This window comes from Danio rerio, chromosome 24, assembly GCF_049306965.1.
Source record: "Danio rerio strain Tuebingen ecotype United States chromosome 24, GRCz12tu, whole genome shotgun sequence".
Classification (NCBI taxonomy): domain Eukaryota; kingdom Metazoa; phylum Chordata; class Actinopteri; order Cypriniformes; family Danionidae; genus Danio; species Danio rerio.
The window spans coordinates 36,009,662-36,020,066 of NC_133199.1; the positions used below are offsets into that span (position 1 = coordinate 36,009,662).

The following is a 10,405-nucleotide window of genomic DNA, read 5'->3' on the forward strand; positions in this document are numbered from 1 at the left end:
TGACCAAACTGTTTATCAACTATAAAAATATTAATGAATACTATAACAAATGTGTTATTATCAATGTTAATATGTTAGTTAATGATGGGTAATGCATTGGTAATTGATAAATATTAAATAAAATATACGAAAACCTGTACGTCACTGTAAAATTATTTTAATTAAAATTAAAAATTTTACTTAAAAAAAATATTATCTTGGTGATATAAACAAACATCATATGTTACAGTTACTCCTCTTAATTTTTTAATTTGTCACATCCTTCAATAGAAAATACAGGAAACTGTCCTCGTCTTATTTGAGTATTTAATCGTCTTCCTTCATTTACTTACAGTACTGAACTTATAATGGCTCATGAATCAAAGTATCTTCCAATGTTTCCCCTCTTGTACCACTCCAGAAGACTAGACTTTTGTGCTTTTGCTCTATATTTTTCTCCTCATTCAGTTCGGATGACTGTGACATTTCATATGCTGTTCTTAGCACAATGTTTGGAGACAAATATAGCAGTTCTCAGTGGTGTTATGCACGGACATTGTTCTCTCTAAGGGCAGCAATATGCTCGGAAGGGTGAAGACATCCATCATGGTTGTCTTTTACTCTCATCAGCGCAGGTCCTTCTGCCGGAGCGAGACAATCTCTGGGCCGCCTGCAGGAGGGATATGTCACCGGTAGAGGGAGCTGATGCCAAGCGTTTGTGTTACAGCCTGCAACATTTTGATGAGTGTTTTAAGGCAAGATTTTGGGCTTTTTATTAAGTGATTTGTTTTTAATGTATAGAAAACATGCTAAATACTATTTGAAGCGTTTTCATAAACGTGAAAAGATTACATATGTACATATTTATACATAACCTAGCATGTTGGAAACACCGTGGGACAGAAAAATTACAATTTGTAATGTAATCAACCAACTGGAAGCATGGTGAAAATGATAAGCTTTTGTTTTTACCATTTTCACCTGTATTGCCTCAAAATGATTACAAATAGCTTGAATTTCTTGCTATTTGTTTTATAAAATATATTTTATTTTAAAATGTTCAGTTTGCTCTTCCACATTGGTCAAAATAATTGAAGGGTCCAATAAAAGGAAAGTAGGAGGAGTTTTATTTTTCGGTGCACGAATTCCCGCGCAATTGTTTCAACGGTTGAAGAGTGAGGTGAGATGTCGGTTGCAATATAATGAATATTTATCAACTGTTTTATGATAGAAGCATAAAACATTAGTAGATAATAGCTTACTTTACAAACTGCTGCACTTTACTTAAGAATTCAGGCATATTATCTTCATAAAATAATGTTTTTTTTTTTTTTTAATTTATTAAGCTGTGAAACATTTATTTTCAAAATTGTGCACACATTACATCTACACTGTATCGGATAAGAAACGTGTTTTTTAAAGGTGAATGTTTTTATTTTTACCATGCTTTTTCCTTTGTATTTATTGCAGTTTTTGTAAAATTAGACTCACGTAGACCGCATAAAAAGAGATTAAAACATTTAAATTATTTTAATATTTACAGTCCTCAGCATAATTGAGTACACCCCATTTAAAATGAATATTTTTTATCCATTTCTCAGTGAATATAGACAATGTGTTTTGGTGCATTTAAACAAAACAGATTTATTAAACAGATATATTTATTAAAATAATATTTTAGACACCAAACATTTTTAGAAATTGAAAGATAATACAATTAAATTCAAGCAAAATATTGCAAAAAATAAATGGGCTCTATGCACAGCTAGAGTTTTAAAGCAGATGATTTAAATCAGTGGTTCTTGTTCGATCTGAGACCCACTTCATATCGTATATCTAACAGGCAGTGAAGATAGCTGATTTTTAAGGAAATCAGATCTTAAACATGACAATTTTGTAATGGAAAGACAGCTCATCGGAAGCCCTTGGGCTGCCTGGCTAAAAATGAAAGTCCATGTGCATAGCCCATTACAACATAAAAAATTTCAACTAAATTTTTCAAAATTTTATTTTGCATCTCTTGATATTTCCTTTTTTAAATATTTAATATTCTTCTTTAAATTTGGGTGTACTACTTATTGGACCGATATTGTAAGTTATTTTTGTTAGATAAGCTCCAGATTTGGCTTCAGTACTGACTCATCTAATGTATATACACAAATATATTATTTTATAGCTTCCGATATGAATTAAAAAACGATTTGTGAGGAGTCTACTTATTAGGGTATGACATTTAGTAGAACATCTGAGAAAATTTCTAACATAAAGAAATCTATATTCTAAAAAGTCAACAACAAAATAATATAAAACTCCTAAACATACACATTCAAATAAAAACAATCAATTTGTCATGCTGCAATGATTTGTCCATGAGTTTACAAAACGAAATTATTTAGAAAAATATATAAGATGCTGAAAATGTTAAATTCGCAAAAGTTATTTGAAGCAAATATAAGCACTGTAAAAACACGGGATTCCACACAATCGATTTGTGTTAAAACAACATGAAGAAATGAAGTTAACAGTTAGTTTGTTTTTACAAATTTAAGTGGATCGAACATAAAACAATTATGTTGGGGAAAAAAACCCTGCATGGATCATTTTAAATAAGTAGTTTGAACAAATAGCAAACCTAATTTTTGTGAGTGAGTTTATACAATTTCAAAGAGCCAGGTCTTTTATACACTGGTTTAAATAACCAAAACAGAGGTTTGCATTTTATATTCTTTGAAAAGATATACAGTTGAAGTCAAAATTATTAGCTCCCCTGAATTATTAGCCCCATTATTATTTTTTCCCCCACTTTCTGTTTAATGGAGAGAAGATTTTATCAACACATTTCTAAACGTAATAGTTTTAACAATTCTAATGACTTTATTTATTTACTTTATCTTTGCTATGATGAAAGTAAATAATATTTGACTAGATATTTTTCAAAACACTTCTATACAGCCTAAAGTGACATTTAAAGGCTTAACTAGGTTAATTAGGTTAACTAGGTAGGTTAGGATAATTACGTAAGTTGTTGCATCACAATGGTTTATTCTGTAGACTATCGAAAAAATATATAGCTAATAATAATAATAAAATAATAACTAATAATACCTTAAAATGTTTTTTTAAATTCCAAACTATTGAATATATTCTGAAATAAAACATATAAGACTTTCTCCAGAAGAAAACATATTATCAGACATACTGTGAAAATTTCCTTGCTGTGTTAAACGTAATTTGGTAAATATTTAAAAAAGAAAAAAATTCAAAGGAAATTTAATAATTCTGATCTTAACTGTATTAGCATTGTTGATCAATACATTTGTTACAGAATTCATTAATCTTTGCTAAAGTTAGTTAATAAACACTTTTTTCATTGTCAGTTTTGCTTCACAATATTTGGAAATAGGCCTACAGTAAAATAAAAAGATAAAAAATAATAAATGTAAATAATAAAAAGGCTTTGTTTATTAACTTATGTTTAAAATAACATTAAAAGAGAGATAATACATCAAGACATTTAGATTTATTCAGGTTTTTGACCAAAGTGATTTAAAAATAATGCAAGTCAAATCACCAGAAGAACAAAAACGTAAATGTTGTGACGAGTCTCAGTTTGTCTAGCACATATAGTGTACAAAATATTTATTAAAGTATTAGTTAGGTTACTAGAATTATTTGTTTACATTTTTATTAAATATAATATTGACCTTAAATGACTTTTAAAAAATTCAAAACTGCTTTTATTCTAGCTAAAATAAAACAAATAAGACTTTTTTCCAGAAGACAAAATATTATAGAAAATACTGTGAAAATTTGCTTGCTCTTTTAAACAGCATTTGTGAAATAATTTAAAAAGAAAAAAAAAAAGGGGGGGGGGGGGCGTTAATAATTCTGATTTCAACTGTATATAATACAAAAGCAATGTGATTGTGTTGAGAGTTCATGAAAGCGATTGGACAGTCTCCTGAGTGAAAGACTGAAATGGTCCCTCTCAGGTGTGAGAAGTTTAAGTAGCAGAAAGAAGAAAGGTACTCCATTACATCCCAGAATATTGCAGAGATTTTTCACATTTACCGAACCATTACTGTAGACTGAGAGACACTGTATTAAATAATGTCACACTGGAACCCACACAAGCCTTTTATAAAACTGCAGAATCTGTGCCATGAGGAGTATTTTAAGCCATATCTGTAAACAAGCGATATAAAATTAGTATTATAGCATGCATTCAAGCTCATTTAATATTTCATTATAGCTCAAGTTTGTATGATTAATGTAACATCTGTTTGTTCTCTGTTCCTCTTTTTTTGTATGGTTATTTCCACACAGGGAGCATTTTGAATGTCTCCCAGAACAGAGTTAGTGGGATTTAACCAGTCTAGCCCTCAACGTTACGAAGTATATCATTGATGAAAGGGTGCACAATCCTTTCAAAACCAATTAAAGAGGCCTTAGCCCGCAGCGGTGGTGAGCGAAGGGCTGACAGGGGACCACAGAGGAACTCAGGGAGGTAATCAGTGCCTTGCTTTTGAACAATATTGAAAAGCACAACAATATCACACAATAAATCACGGTGAGTAGTGCAGGTTTTCAAGGACAAACGGGTCGTCTCCTTAAATACACCCTGTGACATGCTCACCTTTCTGTCGTCTGTCAGATGGTTTTCTTATTTACTGTGTGCGTCAATAGTAGCTATATTGTGGATTTCAGTAGCGGTGCTGTTTTTTATTGATTGAAGGAATAGTTCACCCCAAAATTTTAAATATGACATTATTTACTCTGCAACTTTCTATATGTTGTATAATACTTATCATTTTCATGAACTTTTTTTTCATTACTGAATTAATAATGACTGTTGAGTTGACTTTGTGTTCTACATAGTATTTCTTTAATGTTAAGATATTGTGTCATGTGACCATGGTGTTTGAACAAACTCCAGATGCACCTTAACTGCACCTTAACGTGTTAATAAAGGCTTTTTCGAGTGCTTGGATATAAAATTTTAGCTGATTATTTACTCTGCCTTTGCTTATTCAAATCCTGATTGAGTTTCTTGTTTTCTGTTAAATACAAAAGAAGATATATTGAAGAATGTTGGAAACTGGTAGGCATTGATTTTCGTAGTATTTTATTTATTCTAGAAATCGTCTTTTGTGTTCGACTATTTACCCTGCATAGTGAGTAATTTTTTAGGATGAACTTTTAATTTAATAATGCTAAAACCAATAAAGTTCCCTCATTGTTTTTCAGAAATTAAATTGTGCATATTTTGTGTCGACAGTTGAGAAGACTTCAGGCATACAAAAATGGAGACATCGGTTTACATACAAATGGCAGAAATGGACTGCAACAGACAGATTCCAGAGGTAAATACTCGATTCGTTTTCACTATTTAGTTATTTGTATTAACTGTACCAATATAACCTTTAAAGTCTCCATGAATTAGAGGTTATAATGCAGACTCTTTTTTTCAGTAAAATGACGTATTTCCAACTCAAATGCAATATTTAGTAGTTATATTCATAAAAACACAACCCAGGCTCATTATTGATATGTACCCCTGCATACATTTCTGGACAGTGCGAAATACTTTTCAGGAGGTACTTTTTTGTTTTGTTTTTGCAGTTTTTGTTTTCACGAACGAATTTTTACGCTGTGTACGCTTTTTCCTATCTCAAATTTCTCTTGCAAGTGCCAGTCGTGCTTGCTCTTCTTGCGTAAATCCACCAGAGGCTGCTGTCGACTGATCGACTGACCCACCCTTCTCTTTACCAAAACCCAACCCATAGTGTTTTCAAAAGCACAGATTGACCAGCGCCCACCTCTTTCCCTAAATCCAACAAATAGTAATTTCAATAGCAATGACTGACACACCCCTCCTTCCCTTAAACCAACCGACATTGTTTTCGAAAGCAATCCAGAAAAAAAAAGTCCTCACTTCAGCCTGAATTTTGCAACGTTTTCAGATCTTGCCACGTTCTTAACCTGTTATTTACTTGTTTATTGTTACATTTTTGGACAGTGAGAGTTACTTTTCTGGAGGTACCTTATTGTTTTGTTTTTGCAGTTTTTGTTTTCACAAATCCACCAGAGGCCGCTGTGTGTGCTTTTTCGATTCTCAAATTTCTGCTCTTCTCACGTAATCCACCAGATGCCGCTGTTGACTGAAAGATTGACTGACCCACCCTCCTCTTCCCCTAAACCCAACCAATAGTGTTTTCAATAGCACCGATTGATCCACCCCCCCTCCTTCCCTAAACCCAACTGACAGTGTTCTCAAAAGCAATCCAGAAATCTGTAGCATTTGTTTTAAAGACGAAATGCAGCTATACGGAGTTCTGACTACATAATTTGTGTTCTCCAGAAATTTATATGGGGGTACGTTTTCATAATGAGCCTGAGTTACAAAAAACTGACATCAGAGAAGGGCTGTCATTCTAGAGCGAAGGCAAATGGTAAGACTTTGATAAAAGATTACCAAAAACATACAGTTTTTTTGTTCAGTGTTAACTTACTCGGATCAATTGTCCACATTAAGACTAACAATGTGCAAGTGTTGTGAGCTCTGTGCTCATTAATTGATTGTATATACTTTTGTTTACACTATGTTGCCATCAATTCACATACATTGAACTTATTTAATTAAACAGCAGAGTTTGTGCAGAAAAAGTACATTAGCCATGGTGCTGTATAGAAAAACTTAAAAAGAAGTTGCAGACAGTGAAGCAAGCAGAAATACATGTAGATCTATAGCTTATTGTAATGCAGTTGATTTTCATTTGCTATCAAAATACCACTGTATGCACTGTATGCTTTATGAACTGACATTTACAAAAAATACATTTTAATTTAATTTAATTTTGTACAAAAATACAAAATTTACAATAAATACAGTCGAAGACATTAAATAACAGATTTGTTTTAATTAAAAGAAATAATAAATTAAATCTGAAGTATTTAATAAAATACTTGCGAGGGCCTTTGATTAGAATTCTGACTGATTTCCAAGAACTCTTTCTTGATTATATTAATTAAATCAGTCTGGATAATAAAATGTTCTGACTTAGATTGTTTTTCTAAACGTACTTCCTATTCTTGATCCAGGAGAAGTAGAACATTATCAGTATAATTTAGATTAATCTAATGATGCATGGGACAATACCCAGTTTCAAGGTTTACTGTGGTTTGAAAAAGTCAAAGTTTTAAACCTACAAGACAAAAATTCTCTGTTCTACCAACACAATCTTACAGCAATTCGTAACTTTTTGTTTTAGTGGCTAATTCGTATGAATTCGTATGATCTCATTAGTACAATTTAGTATGATTTGCTTATCCCCCAATGGCGGTTGGGTTTAGGGACGTGGTTTGATGCCACACCTTGTTTTTAAAATCATACAACTTTGTACAACTTTTCCTACAACTGAACTCAAACGAGGTGGCATGGTGGCTCATTGGTTAGCGCAGTCACCTCACAGCGAAAACGTCTTTGTTTCAAGTCCCGGTTGGGCCAGTTGGCATTTCTGTATGGAATTTCCTTGTTCTCCCCATGTTCGCATGAGTTTCCTCCAGGTGCTCCCCACAATTCAATTCAATTCACCTTTATTTGTATAGCGCTTTTACAATTTAGATTGTGTCAAAGCAGCTTCACATAGAAGATCATAGTAAGTTAAAACAGTGTCAGTCCAGTTTTCACTGTTTAAATTCAGTTCAGTTTAGCTCAGTTCAGTGTGGTTCATTAATCACTACTGAGAGTCCAAACACTGAAGAGCAAATCCATCGATGCGCAGCTCTACAGATCCCGAACCATGGAAGCCAGTGGCAACAGCGGCGAGGGAAAAACTTCACCAATTGGGGAAAGTGAAGAATTAAAAAAACTTTGAGAAAAAACAGGCTCAGTTGGGCACGACCATTTCTCCTATGGTCAAAAGTCTTGTGCTGAGCTGCAGTCTCGACGCTGGAGAAGTTGGCTGTCAGCGAGACTCGCCTGTCCCCAGAGCGTCACAGGAATCAGTCTCATGCTCTCCACTCCTCCATGACCACAGTCCAAAGACATGCGCAATAGGTCAATTGGATAAACTAAACTGTCCGTAGTGTGTGAGTATGTGTCTATGGGTGTTTCCCAGTACTGGGTTGCGGCTGGAAGGGAATCCTCTGCATAAAACATATGCTGGAATGGTTTGCGGTTTATTTCGCTGTGGTGACCACTGAAATAGAGAATAAATGAATAAATGAGCCACTTAACTGAAAAAAAAAGTAAAACAGTTGTGTTTCCTCATGAGATTAGGCTGGTTATACCGTTGTTCCATTATATTTTTTTTTCTGATTTTGTTTTAAGGCAACAGTATATCCACATCAAAAGTCACTGATCAGCCCGTGATTCAGCAAACATCTGAAAAACTAATCACCTGTTAACCAACATACAAGCATGCTATAAACCTGAACATTGCAGTGCTTACTTTAAATTCAAAGAAAACAAAGATATCCAATGATGCCTTTTAAAGTTATAAAGAAATCTGTATTTTTAAAACTAACGAAGACAGCAGAAGTCAGAGACTTGTTTTAATTAATTAGCCTCCATGTTTACTGTTTCAAAATAGTTCAAATGTTACCTAAAATGAATTATATTGTGTTCAGTGGGGAAAATATTGTTATTTTTTTAATTAGACTTTTAAAAATAACATTTTATAACAGTTATCACAATACCATGATACCTGGAATCTGTGATATTTTTATCCAAGGTTATACTGTCAAAATCTAATATCGTCTCTTTAGTATATCGAACATTACACTTAAATTTTATATGTCTTTCCATTCAGTGTCTCTGTGACAATGCAGTGTTGAAGGGGTCCAAGCACTGAACCTTGTGGCACCTCAGTGGTTAGACTAAAGGTGAAAGCGAGTGAATCTTTCCAGCTGACTATTTCTGACCTGTTATCCAGACAGAACTCCCAAACACTGAAGCTCCACCTGAGGCTCATCTTTAAGTTTTGTTATTGGCACTCTTCAAGATCTTCCACATGTCATAGTGAACATAACCCCACTTCTTTACCACACCACTTTTGCCCTCCGATTTAGCCTTCTGCTTCTCACACTTAATAACAGCATCATCTCAACATCTCTCCTGCACAAACAGACCTGCAGATGTCGTTAAACTATCAGCACGGATTAAATTCTACCAGCATCAGGGAGCGGCATGCATATCCCGAGGGCACATAAGGAGTGAGCGCTACCTGACAGCATTAGGCTTGTCGTCAGCACCCTTCTGACATCTCTTCCCCCTCACTAGGCCTGTCATCTCAGATCTTGTCCCCTTCTCATAGGAGAAAATCAAAGGGAGAAGCCTAATGCTTTATCTGATAGAGATGTGTAAACTCAGGATGGAGTCCATTAATCTGTTGTGCTTTTTTATTTCGTTAAAAAAGCTTAGCTGATCAGTTACTGTTGTTCCTATAGACGGTGTTCTGCCTTCTGGCTTACGTTTTCAGTCTCATGCTTTTTTCCCTTTCTCTAAAAGTCTTGATAACACTATTGCTGAGTTTTTATGTTATTATTTCAGCAAATATGATTGTAAAAAATTATTTGTTGTACTCTCTCACTGCGCTCTAAAGCCTGGGTCACACTACAGGATTTTGGGCCTGATTTGGAGGTTAACAAGCTCACAGACAGATTGGGTTGTGATTGGGAAAAATTCTGGGGGTGCTCGGCGCTCTGCAGTCTTTATGTGTGAACTATTGAACAATGCATCAAAGAGGCTCGGTGACGCATCGCCAACACCTCGCGGGTGAAAACAGTGTTGCCAACTTAGCAATTTTGTTGCAAGATTTAGCAACTTTTCATACTACCCTAGCAACTTTATCAAAAAGCACCTAGCAACACATTTAGCAATTTTTAACACTTAATTGATTATTTTGATCAATTTTTTAAAATTGACTAAAAAAAAAGTTCCTGCAGGCTTCACTCAGTCAAAGACTAAGACTATAGAGACTATACTAAGACTATAGAGAACACAAGACATGTCACTCGTATACTTTTGAATGGGGAAAAGTGTAACTGTCAATATGGCGAATGAAGTCACGCCTTCTAGTACAGGAGCCAATCAGCAATCACTACAGAATGACAGTTTTCCGGGGGATTGGCTCGGATCAGACGTGAGTTGCCCTAAAGGGACTTTGACTCAGTAGAGTATATTGCTACTCAGGTTGTTTTTTTTATAACTGTTAATTAACTGGTATTTGTTAACATGTATAATTGTTGGTAATTTATGGTGCAGTACATCCTAATAGTGCTATAAATATTGTCACTTTCACAAATGTGTTAATTTCACAAGTTAAAAGAGTAAGAACACAAGCTGTGATTGTTTAAAAGAATGTTATATTGTGTTTTTATTACTTTTAAAACTAGTATCTGAATGAAAAATATATTTTTATTC

The 10,405-nt window shown here is 33.9% G+C and overlaps 1 long non-coding RNA gene across 1 annotated transcript; it reads left to right on the plus strand.

Moving 5' to 3' along the window:
• Nucleotides 1-1,043: 1,043 nt before the first annotated feature.
• Nucleotides 1,044-9,431, plus strand: LOC141380745 (uncharacterized). Its single transcript, XR_012399497.1, has 4 exons — nucleotides 1,044-1,159; nucleotides 4,306-4,486; nucleotides 5,227-5,342; nucleotides 8,793-9,431. It is a non-coding gene; the product is annotated as an uncharacterized lncRNA (long non-coding RNA).
• Nucleotides 9,432-10,405: the final 974 nt, after the last annotated feature.